General features: G+C 36.2%; 1 protein-coding gene across 1 annotated transcript in view; it reads left to right on the top strand.

Annotated features, from left to right (window-relative positions):
• Positions 1-15,054, top strand: part of SEMA3A (semaphorin 3A) — a 166,058-nt gene that overhangs the window by 68,156 nt on the left and 82,848 nt on the right. The gene's annotated exons all lie outside the window — the stretch shown is intronic.

Genomic DNA, 15,054 nt, shown 5'->3' with positions numbered 1-15,054 from the left:
GGCTTAACATGAGTATTGCTCAATGGACTGTTTCAGTTTAGCAGTCAGACTCCTGATGTGCTTTCAGCATTTATGGATATGTTTTACTAGTGAATCCATAATTGTGTTTCTTGTAGCTTCTGTGAACTTCAAAAAGGCAGCTCTTTTAAGTTACCTTATGCTTTTGCAATTCAGGTTTGCAGATTTCCTTGAAAATAAAGACATCATTGTTGAATGAATGATGACTATTTCTTCTCATAGAAAAATTAACAGAGCCTTTGAGTGTTGACTTCATAGTCTGGGAACTATTTTTCCCTGTGAAAACGTCTTTTGATATTTGAAACATAAATCTTTAAAATGCCTTAAGAACAAGGTTTTGAAGGGATAAGGGAGCTGCAGACCAGAAAGGGTTTGTTCATATTCTTTTATGCTTTATTACAATGCATTCTTGGCAATTAGTGATTGTCTCTTGACCACACACAGTATGTCATTGCTTACTGCATTAAACAGATTCTCTGCTTCCTGAGATCCATTTGGGAATTGGTAGACATATTAATTAACTCTAGTTCCGTAAGATGTGTGTCAATCAATCCTTGGCTATCTGCCAAGGGAATCTATCTGCACAAAGATAGCTCGTATGAGGTCATTTACTTCTACATTTGGCTGTTTTATTGCTGTACCATAAAACTAACACACACTTTATCAAGGATTTATAGAAAGGATGATCAGAGATGAGAGGCCAGATCTAACCTTGGTTTAACATTCTGGGTTTTTAAAGTCCTGAATCAGTGATGTGTTTGGCCCTGGAGTGAAAGAGGAGTCTTGTTTTAGCTTCTTTTTAACAGTCCCTAACTATAAACAAAATCTAAATTTTTTTGGAGGGTGTTTTGGTTTGTTTTTTTTTTTTTTTTTAATGTATGCGGTAAGTTTGTAAGTCTACTTTATCCTGAATCATTCTCATGACCCTTGGTTTCGCACATGAGGGAAATCAGGAGTGTGTTTACCTGAATTGCCTCGGATACCACTGGCTTTTGTTTTCTTTTTCATACTTAAGATATGAGTGAAATCATCTTCACCTACCCTTCCAGTTGCACAAGTTTCTGTGTCCTCTGAATAGTTGTACAGGAGGGTTTACTGCTTTCTCAGGTCAGGTCTGCCCATGTGGAAAGAAAGTGAGGCAGGCAGGATGCAGTGTACCCACCTCTTCTTGGGCTTTCACAATCTAACAGCCTGGGTTCTGTCCCTTGAAAGGGTGAAAATCAGATGAATAAATTGAATTTATTAGATCTGCAGTGAAAAATAATCTGTCCTTTCTCTCAGCTAGAGCCTGCTTCTTCCTGTCCCATACTACCTAGCCAGGAATTTCAAATGTGCTTCTTCTGTGGGAGACGAGGAAGAGGAGGGTGCTTGACTGACAGCAGCTATTAGAGACATCATGAATGAGGGGGATACAGTCTTAACCCCTGCACTCCTGCACACTGCATCTGTGAGAGCCAGATGGTTTATGTTCTTGTGTCAGACAGCAGCACTGGACGTGTCAAAGGGCCATTGCTTCCGTATCATGTAGAGTTTATACCTCCCTAGCATACTAAAGAAGGTAATAATATAAGCAGAGACAGGCAGTTGATTATGAGTTAAAAATTGCCATCTAAAATACTTCCTCAAGATTTCTTTTCTGCCACAACACTTGTGGAAAATTAACTGATTTCACCATCTGCTTATTTATTTTTCAAGCACTTACAAAGGTAAATGTGAACTGATTAGGGGAATAGTCAGGGAATGTTACCTACTTTCTCATACGACTGCTTGTTTATCTGAGCTCTGAATGTAACCCACCTGCCTGAATCCAAAGAAGAGGAAATCAGTGTCTGCCAAACTGGAGAGGGTGGAGAAGTGAAATTTAAAGAAAAGAGTGGTAAGTGATAGAGGAGACTCTGGAAGCAATTGGAGTAGGCTGCAGGAGGCTGGAACATGGTACAATTTTTATGACTGGGAAAAGGAAATAAATTACTTTGTGTGACAGTTATAAAGTAATGGGAATATGAATTGTTATATCTGTTGAATAAGTCTTTGATATGAAGCAGTGTATCACAACCCCATTCCATACCTGAAGAAAATAATTTCTGGTGATGGAACTAGACAGGTTTAATTGAGTCTGATGAAGTACAGTATCAGAAGTAATAATAAAAAGCTAAAAGGGTATGAATGGCATGCTGTGCATCTGATTAAAAATGATGTGCACAAATGTATACAACCTAATATGTTGTGAATTACACCGCAGTCTGAGGAGTAAAGCAGACTAATCTTCGCTTAAATCCATTCCAGATGTGTAAGCTGAATAACCACAGTATTTAGAGGGAAGAATAAAGTTAATGTTTCAATAGGCTTTAAGCACGTAAACCATGAGGAAGCAGGAAAGAATATATTTAGTGAGAACATAGTGTGTGGATATGCAGAAAATACCTGAGGGCAGCCAAATGTAAAGCTTGATATCATCCATTTTATGTGCATGAGTTTAGGGGAGATGACCTAATGCAGACACCTATACCAACTTCAGGGATCTGGGGCTAGGCAATATGTGGCATTCTGTCCCTATAATGTGATATAATACAAGAAACCAATTACCAGACAAAGCAAGACAGTGATTAGTAAAGCTATGTTTTGCACCCACTGACTTCTGAGAAAACAGGGCTGGATGTGTAGGAGTGTTGTACTTAACGGTTGCAAAATTAAACAAGTCAGATCTGTGCTGCAAAGGAACTAATCCAACTGCAGGGAGACACAGAGGTGCATTAAACCCCCTAGAAAATCACAACAGGATGCAGAATGCACCTGCCTATGCATGCCTGAGCAGGGGGAAGGAGCCCTGCTCCCTTTCCCCGGGGCTCCCTTTGGGGTAGTTTGAGTGAACCAGCAGGGAACAGTCCTGCTTCAGTAAGAACAGGATTTTCCATTTACTTAACCCTTACACACAGGTGGAGGTGTACAGAATGCCCTATAGTACCTTTTTAATTTCTTTTAATGCTCAGACAGGCATTGCAAGAGTTTTACAAAATTGTTTGCCAGATCCTCAGCAGGAATACATTAGGGTTTCTTCAGCAGAGGTAAATCACTTCACTGTCTGAAGAACTAAACCAGCTTCTTTTATTGTCTCCTAATTCCAAATTTCTTGTCATTGTCCAACAGATTAAAACTCACTTTTAACTGCATGAACTTAAAAGATCTGAGATTACTTTACTTGCAGGTTATTTCTCAATCAATAAAGAAGGTTTAAATTCAGTTTAGATTTATGATGTACATAAAACATTAAGTTATTGCATATGAAGTTATATAATGCTACCACCTGTAACATATTTGCTTTTTCCGGACTCTGTGTGTTTTAAAAATCTTTGGTTCAACTCATAAAATTTTGCTGAAATATACTTTCCACTCTTTTTTATCCCTTCTTTTCTTCATATTAGAAAGAGGTCCAGAGTGCATTTCCTAAGTAATGGACATCCTGTTCTGACACATTTATGCATCTATCAGTTTGTCTCTCTGTATATATTGCGTATATATAGTGATGGAAGAGTATTTTTTCCCTGAAAGAATGGCTTTGAAGAAACACACTAATTGAAAGATCAATGCTACTACTGGTACTAAACGTGTTTATCTAATGTAAAAAATCAGGATGAAACATTGATTTCAGTAATAGTAGATGTGGCATAAATTAGCCTGATTTCAGTAAAGACAGCAGACCTGTGTTAGTTACATCAGTCAAGATTTCTGAGCTGTGATTTTAAGTGAAACATTAGAGCAAATGGTTTTTTAAGTTAAAAAACAACTGAGACTAGTTTTCTTTCCATCTAATTGACTATACCTTTATATGGGATTTATATGCTTATATAGAGAAAGTATGAAGGAAAAGGATACTGTTAAAGGATTGTTCTCATTTGAGTTTGAACTGTGTGACATACTCATTTTAAGCATCACTATAATTACAGATAAATGCCATTAAAGATGATCTGGTTTACAGACTGCAATAGCCTTCTTTAGTTCACAGGTGCCTCAACCTTTCAAACTTCCAGATATCCTGTTACTATAGTACAGAAAAACAAAACTAAAGAGACAGAAGGTACAGTGTAAGTACCTTTTAGACCACTTCTTTCCATTGCTTGCATAGTTTTACCACAGAGAAAAAGAAAACGTCTCTTAGATCTTTGAAGACTGATGTACTTCACCTTGTGTTGTAAAAAGCTGAAAAATGGTTTCTGCCATACAGGGAAATCCCAGGCACTAAAACATTTTGCTTGTAATGATGTTCTTGTCTGTAGAGGATGGCAGGTAACAGGATAATCAGTGCTAGGCACACATCTGTTCAGACACCTTGCAGGATCAGTGGCCAAAATCACAAAACAAAGGGGCCGGATTCCTCTGGAGGTGATGAGACTGTAAACCATCACTTCTGCTGCTCCACATGAGATCAGTTTCCAGTCCCTTAGGCTACCCTGTGTGAAAATGCTTCACACAAAATCAGGCTTTTCATACATGTACAGTTTACCTCCACTTGTTAAAGAAGAATAAATCTTGTCGTAGCTATCACCTTCCTAGCATATTTTAAGTATATAGTTTTATATACAATTATATGTAGCTATATCTAGCATATAATTCTTTTTCCAAGCTATAATTCATTATGGCACTGTTTGGGAAGGCATGTGATATGTTAACTTTTCAATGACCAAATTTAACATTTACCAGAGGAGTAGAAGGATAGAGCATACAACATGACAGTCCTTTCTCATATGACAATCTAAGTGAATAAGTTGTTCTGGTAAGGTCTGACAAATATTTCAGTAAGGAAACCAGGATATGTTGCTGGAAGGTCTACATGCTTTTAAGCACCATCATGCAGAAGCACACATTTCTTACAGTCTGACTGCTACGTCCTGAATGGTACCTCTCATTACATTGCATTATCATGTGATAAAGTTACAGAATTAGAAGGTCAGCATAAAGAAGTAACTTGATTCCCATTTAAAAGACTTTTTGAAAAACTCCATAAATCCCTTTGTAAACAAATATTAATCAGGTTCATGGTTAAATGCTATTATTAATGAACACCTGTCTTTGAATACACTGCAGATCTCCTTTGACTTTAGCTGTATTTTGAACACTTGCTTTGCTAAAAGAGAAGTTAAACCAGGAAAACTCAGATTTTTCAAAACTTCATCTTGTCATCCCCAAGCAAAATATATTTCCAATAAGCATTTATTTCCAGAGCAGATCCTTTAAAGTAGGACTATTAGGCTTTATGCGATAATTTAGCTGTCGGAATAGTTTAATTTATGAAGTAAACTTCTCTCAACTGCATAGCACACGTGGCAGCAATGGCTGACATCTTTCCTACCCCTCACTGTTGGGAAAATCTACAGAACTGCAGTGGATATTTCATCTTCAGCAAAGTGGGACACAAAACCCAAAAATTTTGAATTTTTTTTCCCCCCAAGTATCTTATTTTATCAAGATAAGAATCTATTTCCTAATAAAAATGATAATGCATACTAAACTGTTAATGTAAAAACCACAATGAAAGTATGATAAATTAAATATGCAGCCACTGTTTTTTATCCTGGTATATTCAATTAAGGAGGATGTGCCTTTTTGACAGATGAATGCTTGACAACTAGCTGATCCATTTGACCTTCCATTTTCCTATTTAAAGGTGTATTTGTAAGAATAGGGATATTCCAAATCATAAGTATGCAAAGGATGTGGCTCAGTATCTTAAAATTCACATGCGGTACAAATACCATTTTTGGAAGTGAAGTATTTAGCAAAGGGGTCATGCTTTAATCACTGACAGGAAATATGAACATTGTAGGTTTTCAGCTGTCATTTAATGCATCCAGTCCTGCCCTTGCATATTTCATAATTACACCTAAGCAATTTGGAATATATTTATGTCTAAAGTGACAAAGCCTGTAATTATGTCTGCGGCTTACTCTGAGATTTACAGGTTGAACATTTACATGCAGGAAATGAAATCAAGTTTTAAACTAACACAAGTGAGAGCAGTGTGGTGGCTATTTTACTTCTTCACCTTTATTCCTCAGTCTAGATGGCTCAGGGTAAAATGGAAGCACAGTTCTTTAATAAGTCATACTGAGAAGAGGTATAAGATATGATGAGAAACAGAACAAAGACATAGAATTTACAACTGCAAGGGCCATTTGTTGCACAGCAGAAACCACCAATGAAACTCTAATCACTATTCAAGTCTGATCATTTCAGTTATTCAGAAACTAACTTTTGTTTAGGACTTAATAAATATATCCAAATTGCTATGGCAGACCTCCCAATTTATTCTTAAGAAACCAAGCCAAACCAAACAGAAAAACAAACTCCAGAACAATATTAATTTAATATTACTTTATACAGATCTTTTAAAGAAAATGTAAGTGGAAGTCACCCTGCAAGTGATTTTCCAGCATTCTAGAGTTTTGTTTTAATTGTACCAAATAAAAGTCTGAGATGAGGGAGAACTAGTAAGGATATGGTCTGGAGACAGTGTTGGTGTTTCTGTGGATCTGGTCTGATCTCTATAGGTATGCAGTGGGACAAAAGGAAGCTTGGAATTGGCAAGATACTGCATCCTGTCCTGCACTGTTGGGAAAAAAACAACTCTAACAAAGTAATTGATAACATAGACTTTTTTTTTTTTTTACATTTTCCCAATGCAGAAAGAGTCCAGTGTGAGTAATAGTGTCAAATTTGAAGCCCCAGCCACGTAATGAGAGGAATCTCTGCAGTAGAACGCTTCCAGTGAGATAACTGAGGAGACCATTGTTCCCTCACTGTACATGGCTTTCGTCCTTGGTGGCTGAGCAGTGCTGGTTGATTACAGTGGAGAGCTGTATACAGTGTGCCACAGCTGAATGGCTTCCATGAATAAGAAACCAAAGCCAGTCGACATATTCATTAGGTTCAAAGAAATAAGTCTCAGTACTGTGGGAAAACTTTTGTTTATGTTGCTGGAGGGGAGAAAAAAAGACTGAGATAGAGAGAGACCTCCATGGAAGTAAATTTGTGGAACGGAGCGTGCACATGTGCACATGCAGAACCACTGGGTGGACTTTCACTGATACCACATGTGATGTGTTGTCTTGTGAGTCCATGTCTTAAAACCACGGGTAACTTTGAATATGCTCTGATAATGAGTGATTCAAGTTAAAGACCCTCTTAGGATCTGTGTTTAATTTATTCTTTGAAAGTATGGGGTGGTTTTTTTCTAGAACTATTTGTCTTCAGTGGAGTTCCCTATGACTTACCCTGGAGTAGCTAAAACTGAGGTGCACTTTTCCTTTTTACAGTCACAGGGAAAAAATGCTTTAATTTCTATCACTGTTAGAAGTATTACTCAGAATTTTGTGACTACTTTAAGGAAATTAACTTTAGCGATGACTACCAGAGGAGCTGAAAATACACCCACTGTTTGCATTTGGATGTTCATTATTTCTCCTATCAGTTAAAGGATGTTATAATGAATTATTTATTCCCATAATGTAAATATTCCCACTGACACATGGTTACCTTACTTTACCATGAGATTATACAGTTTTCCTAATTCATTACAGACATAGATTGTACTTTTAAGAGGTATGGCAATCATACTAAGATGTCGATCCAATTTTCTGGGTGGGAATATTATGTTGGCTCATCAACAGAGCCTATAATGTTTCTAGTAACACAGAAGTTCAGCATTTGGGTCTTGTTAGAGTAACAATTGAAAACATTAACCCAACTTCAGAGTCATGCAACATATGCAAAATTTCATCCACACACCTCTTGAAACAAAAGACAAGTATGGCTAAATCCTTTGATCTCTTGACCAATATGGGGAGAAAAAAATAAAATAACAAACCACCATCTGTTGGGAAACCAATGTCATAAAAACAGTGGAAAGCCAGCTTATAGCATAGACTGACTTAACTGAGGAAATTACTTATAAAAAGAATTATTTCTTGATATAGAGGCACAGGAGGAAACAAAACTGAAAGAAGGAGTTACCGAGCTCAGGTTTGGATAGATGAGCATCAAAGCAGCATTATTCATTGTGGGATTCACGTCACAAGGCTCCAGTTGACAGGGGCTGACCTTATGAAGAAGAATGATAAATGTGATTTCTACCACTGAAGGAAGTGACTGTGTTATTTTTGTAGCTCAGTACCAATATCTTGTCAAATAATCCTTAAACAGCCAAGGTCACAATGCACAAGGTTTTAGCTGTGGGTGATGCTCCACATACAGACCACAGTGTTGTGAAATGCTGAACATCAAACTAGCCAGTTATATTAAATACTCAGACATGAGAATCTAATGAAGGCCTTATTGGTGAACTAATTTCACCGGTCTTTGCCTAAAATTTTATGACAGCTGGCATGCTGTGGAGTGCCTTTCAGGCATTTTTTAAAGTCTGTGTGATATATTTAACTCTCAGAGACATGTGAGTCTGAAAGCACTGCCTTTTCCCATGCTTTCAGACCAACCTAATATTCATAGTTTCTGCATGTTCACATTATATGAGTTTAATGGTACACTGCCATGGTGACTGGCCTGCAGTTAGACTCAGCAAGGGCCCAGGGAGGCTGAGTATGGCCATGGCACAGCCTCGTCAGCAGTGATGGAGACATTCATGCCTGATCTCGTCAAAACCTGTTTCTGATGTTGCATCTGACCGTAAGACTCTCACTGATTCAGAATTCCCAAAAAAGGGGGAATTTCCCCAAAGGAAAAATGAGAACACTCATGGATGTAGAAGCTTTCAAACAGATTCATGAAAGAAAAGTCATTTTTTCCAATGGAAGGCTGCTTTGGTGTGCTTTCAAGTCCCTTAGACATCTCTTTCTTTCACCAGCAGCTGCAGTTGGCATGACAAAAGTGGCTTCTCCACAATGATTAAATCTTACCTCTTTTTTGATAAAAAGCAAAGCAACTGCAGGTGAAACTGCTATTTCTGTGAGTAAACAGCAAGACAAAGGTATTTCCAGCAGTTGCCTGGTGGAACAGGAAATAATTGTTCTTCTCCTGCTATCTCGACCATCCTCACTTTTATTTGCAGACTCATGTTGATACTAAAAAAAGCCTTCATAATACTTTCCAGATGCTTCCTTACCTTTAGAAGATTTTAAAACTGAGTCTCTTCTCTACCCTGTTATACAAGGACTGTCTTAAATTTGTTGCCATCTAAATTAATTTAAATCATAAAATTCCACTACTCCATAGTCCAGTAAGAAAACAGTATGTATTTGACTAGTAGTTAGTACTTTCCTTCCTAAGGAAAAAAATTACTGAATCATGTAAGAAAGTGAATAAGAATTAGTCCCATATATGCCAGACACAGAGAGAAGATGGCTGGAAGAAGAAGGATCTCTGCAAAACAAGAGCAGATATAATTTACTAACTGTACACTTTGTAACTTTGCTAAATACCCTTACAAAGAATGAAGAATATATTTCCTTGCCAGTATACATACAACCTTTCATCTTTTTTGCATGTTTTGCTGGCATAAGATTACACAAATAAACTAACAGTCAGTTACATCAAGATCTCGAAAGTCTTATAAGAGAAAAAATCCTTCATCCTTCTTTAAACAATGCTTTTGTGAGTATAGACACCATGTACAGGGATGTATGTTTGATTGCTGCACTACTACCTCAGAGCAGGAAGAAAATGCAGTTTAAGGAACATGTCATGGCTTAGACAGACACTGTGTTTTGTGCAGGGAAGGAACATGGGACTTTGCACCGAATTATCTAAATATAACAGATACAAAAGCAGTGTATAGACATAAATAATTATCTCCCTTTTACATTAGTCCATATATCTTCTGCCACAAAGAGTTAATCAATTTACGGCTGAAATGCTGTGGGAGATAAAGAATAGTTGTGAAACAGGTAGTGTTTTAAATATTTGTGCTTGTCCCATATGCCTACAGCTTGTGTGATGCTGGAAATCAGACTAAGTGATTGCAGCAACTCTTTCTGTTCTCAAAATCTAAGAATAAACCCACTGGAAGTCACTTAGAAAAAGAATTGTTTACTCTTCCATTCATGCTGAGTTCCTGCTTGCATATCTTGTAACAACTTGTTTTCTGTTTATGGCACTTGGTAAGTCTGGAAACGTGCCGGCTTCTCTTGGAGCTCCTGAGCATGAGCCATATAGAATCTCTGCATCTTCCCTCAAACATCGTTCCTGTGAGAGAAGTGTTCTGTGCCCTTCTGTTCCTTCCTTCACCTCTCCCTCATTCATGTAAGAAAAATAATGTAATGAGTATGACCTGACTCAGATGAAAGATATTCCTCTGACTCGTTAATGCCTCTGTGGATTTGGAGTAAATTAGTTTATTTCCTAACTCATTTCATTGGAAAAGGGTGAGTAACTTTGCAACATTTCTTGGGAACTCAAGGAAAGACTAGTTAATGCCTGCTTTTTCTTTCTTTTCAGCTTCTGTGTTACTTGCTGTAGACAATTCACATATGGTTGTTTTTATTTTTTCCCAGAAAAAAAGCTTTGTTTTTAAAAATATTTTTTTCTGTATCTCAGTGAGTCAAAAATAATGTGAGAAACATTTGGATGAAAAAAACAGTCACCATTGGAAAACTTAGCTAAAAAGTAGTATTGTGCAGAATAAATAAATATTATCATGATGAATTCACGCCTGTTAGAATTGGTGATGAATTGCTATGTCATCTAATCTATTTTAATTTGTGTACATTTGCAGTCATCTACAAGTCTGGACTGTCTTCTCACCTGTAGTGATATAAATCACAACTAGTGATTCTTGCAGTGCAGCATTAATTTACATTTTAATTATTTCAGTTTCAAATCTTGCACTGCTAATTGTAATTGTACACATTGTCCATCCCTATGCAATTTCCTATTTAGAGCTCATATCAGCTAGGTCCAGAAGAACTGTCATACAACTTCTCTCCTGTATGATTGTGTATAGTTTAGTTAAGAAATGCTTCCTGATTTATGAAAATCTATGGATTCCTCCAAGTTGCAACATGGTCACATTCAGAGAGATATATTAATAAATGTTTGCAAGTACATAATCAGATGAGAACACAATACTCTCCATTAATGAAATATGATACATAATGAATCTTGCATGGGATTGATAATAAATACCTTTAGGTTAAAGTGCTCAGATGTCACAGTATAACAATATCTGTCTTAGATGTGTATCATTATGGCAAGTAATCAAAGGTTACTTAGCTGTTAAATGGTTACCTTGGAGGAATCCTTCAGCAACATAGCTTCAAACATGCCTTCCCAATGAAATTAATTAAGTAAATTAAATATCAGTCTTGTAGTAATTATTATATGTGCAGAATATCAGGCATGTAAATATATAATGTTATTGCTCAGAGGACTTGAAGATGTATCCATTTGCTATTAAGCATAAAACAATCTTGGTTATTCTTACATGTAGAGTAAAGCTGATACGTGTTAAAAAGAACAGTGACAAGACTGATGAAGAGAAATGGAATGTCAAAATTAACACAGTGATGTTCCATGTGCTGCATAAGTGCAAAGCTCAAGTAGCAGCATTCTGATGAGAGAAGTATTAAAATTCACTTGGTCTTTTTCACACATCTGCTGCTACATGGAGTTAAAACCTGCTACCAAATGACTTGAGTTTTGCTAACAGTGCAGTCTGACTCATCCCAAGGATGCTTTCAGGGATTACTAAGTTGCTGCCTTCTTCTGTATTTAATATAAACCACACTAGAAAAGTTGAGCAAGCGGCTTGATGTGGATATAAACATTTTTCACCACCTCTTAAAGTAGAAATATGACATGGGCCACATCAGTGACAGATTTTGACTTAAAAAATAATTTCTTAGCATTATGTAAACTGGCAGTGACAAATACAAATCAAACAGTACATTCTGCTTTTTTATTCTTTGTTTAAAGAGAAACAATCCTTTAGATAAATAGATCCTTCATCTGAGACCTTTTCATATGTAAGCAAGAAGATGTAAAGTTCAGATCTCTGCTGTCCTCCTGAAACATTGGCTTTGCTCCAGGCAGTGATATTATTAACATACCTTAAGTTTACTCTTTAAATGTTTTGCCTAATTATGTCTTCTGATGAAACAGAAAAGAAATAAAAAAAAGAAATATGTGTTATGCTGCAGAAAGCTTTACTCACAAGACGGAAAGTATCAGCTCTGAAAGTATTAGCAGCAGGAAAGGAAACACGAAAAATTCGCAACAGAAATCTTTTCATGTTCTGATTTTTTTTTTTTTTTTTTATGCCAGTGAGATAATTAACAGTGGTGGCACCTTCTTATCGGTGATATGGAAAACTGCTGCACATTTTGGTTGAGGATAACAACAGTGTTCGGGGTTCTTCTCTAGTTCTCAGGCTTCTGCCCAGGGCAAGTCGTTTGGCCTTAATTGGTTTTGCTGTCTGCAATTCAGATTTCTTAAAAGTTGAAGCTTCAATCATTGTAATGTGAAAATGGTCCTGTGTCCCTGGGCCAAAAAGAGTCCCCACAGAAGGTAACTAGAAGTGGTGGAACTATTTGTCTGCCAGATAATCTTTAGATGCCCCTCTGCACACTTATGGGCCAAGCCTACAGGAAGTTACCATATGTAGGAGTGAAAAAAGTCTGAATATTTCGATTCTCATAGAATTGGTCAGTTCTCTGTGCTGTAGCTTCTCAGATAATACAGATTTTTACCTCTGGCACAGTAAAAAATATACTGATTGATTCAGCCTGGTTCCAAACCAGGAGACAGCTTTTGAAGGAGGATTAGAAAACAAACAGTCTAAGAGAGGAGAGGAATTAGAAAACAAACAGTGTAAGATAGTAAGATTATCTTCCAGTGAATTCTTTTGCCCTGCGGTATGAGAGGTTTGTTTTTTTTTTTTTTTTTTTTTTTTTTTTTTTTTTTTTTTTTTTTGTTTGTTTGTTTGTTTTTTTTTTTTTTCTTTCTTTCTTTTTTTTTCTTTTTTTTTTTTTAATTACAAACCAGTAAGTGTTTTAATTACAAAGCAGTAATCAGAAAAACAAATGGCATTGATTACTTTTTCAAAGCAGTGACTCTGATAATTTCATCTATACTTCCAGCTTCTTTGAAATATGGAACCAGCATAAAACCTGAAAACATTTGCCATTTGTATAAATCAACATTATTCTGTGTGGCCAGTGTTTATTTACAAGCTTGCAAAGGGTTTCATAAGGGATATTTGTGCACCTACAATACAAACCATGTGTCAAACAGCAGAAAATTGCAGAGCAATAGCACTGGGTTTTTTCCTTTTACTTGATCCAAGTTTCATTTTTTGTTTGGCTAAGCATCAATGGTCATGAAGGTGATATATCAACAATAGCCATGGTGGCATATTTAATCTAATTATAGTTGTTTGAGGTGCTTAACTTCATTGACTCTGAATAACAATTTATTTTATTCTGTTTTAGCAAACCTTTCTGTTTATGCATTTCATCATCTTTTGTTAAGAAACAGGGATCTCATTTCATTATTTAAGTATGAGAGTAATGAAAAAGTAAGTCTTCATCAACTTACTGTTTCTGTACCAGGGGTCTTTTTCTGGAATACTTACCAAAGAACAAATCCCTTGAAGTCTGTAGAGTATAGTCTAGACCATTAATTTTGATTCCTAACTAAAAATCTGTGAAACTTATACTGAATTTAGAATACGGAAAGATTGGGTATCATTTATCATAAAATGGTTTGGGTTGGAAGGGGTGTTAAATATCATCTGGTTCCAACTCCCATGCCATGGCACCTTCCATTGGATCAAGTTGCTCAGATTCCCATTCAGCCTGGCTTCAAAATAAAATTACTGCTTTTTAACATAGAAAAAGGCCACATTCTTCCAACAGGTATAATATAATAGTCAATGATTCAGACTCAAGTACAAGATTTAAGTATTCTTTAAAAGACTGGTGAGGATAAACAGAAAATTAATGGATAAAGTTGACTTTGTTGAACCTCAGGCAAGAAAGGAAACTAAAACATGAGAATTTGGACAATGAAGTGGAAGCTTTGATTGTGAAAGAGCTCTCTGCATGACTTTAGGCTTGTCCATAAGGAAACTTGTGAATGAATTCTTACAAATTCAGTGCAAATCCCTTCACAGATATTCTCATTTCAGTTAAAGTAGCATTTCAGATCTGGTCTTAGCTGCTTGAAAGTAGCTGAAAATAAGCTGCTTTTAAACTGAGCTCACTGTGACACAGAGTGCATGTGTTTACTGGAATCTCATTACATTCAAACATAGGGATACAAGTCTGCAGATTAGGGCTTGCCCTGAAAAGGCTGTTTAGCCTTTCAAAGGATTTTGCAGGCAAGCAAGCTGGAATACAAGCCCTTTCTGCTTGTCATTTGTAGGTTTGTGGATTTGGCTTTTATTTCTTTGTGCAAATGTGTTTTCATACAGACAGTGAAAAGCCATGACCCTCTGTAAAAAGGATTACCTCGAAGGGAGATAGTAAGACTACAGTGTAAAGGATGGTTAATGCAGAAATGCTAAATCTTGCTGTACAAAGATTATAGCACAATAAATTTTTTAACTCAAGGTACTTTCCTGACATTAAAAAAAACAGTCACATATCAGAATCACAAAATAAAAGTCTTCAAGAGAGGCCTAAAAGAAAATAAAGGAAAATATATGCTATTTTTTTTTGTAAAAAGTTGATACAGAATCCCTTAAAAATATGCTTTCTTTTAGCTGACATTGTAGTAAGTAGTTTAGATAACATTTAGTGACTTAGATATTATTTTTACAATCAGTGTATTTCATGGGGTATTAAAGATAATAAATAAGGAAATACTTTAAAACAGATAATAGAAGAACATAAAGAAAGCTAAAGATTTCAGTTGCTTACAAAAAGCCTGGCATCTTACTTATATGGAGCAATGACCCACTGACACATGACCCATTTGAATAAGAGGAATCAAATCCCAGTGCAGAATTATTTCTTTGGAGGTAAAGTTCCCAAAAAGAAGAGGGGTATTCTTTAAACTTATTCCTAGAATTTGTTTCTTTTTTGTTTTTCT

This window comes from Vidua macroura, chromosome 5 (assembly GCF_024509145.1).
Source record: "Vidua macroura isolate BioBank_ID:100142 chromosome 5, ASM2450914v1, whole genome shotgun sequence".
In the NCBI taxonomy this organism is placed as follows: Eukaryota; Metazoa; Chordata; class Aves; order Passeriformes; family Viduidae; genus Vidua; species Vidua macroura.
The sequence above is the reverse complement of the archived record's forward strand: the minus strand, read 5'-3'. Positions and strand labels throughout refer to the sequence as shown.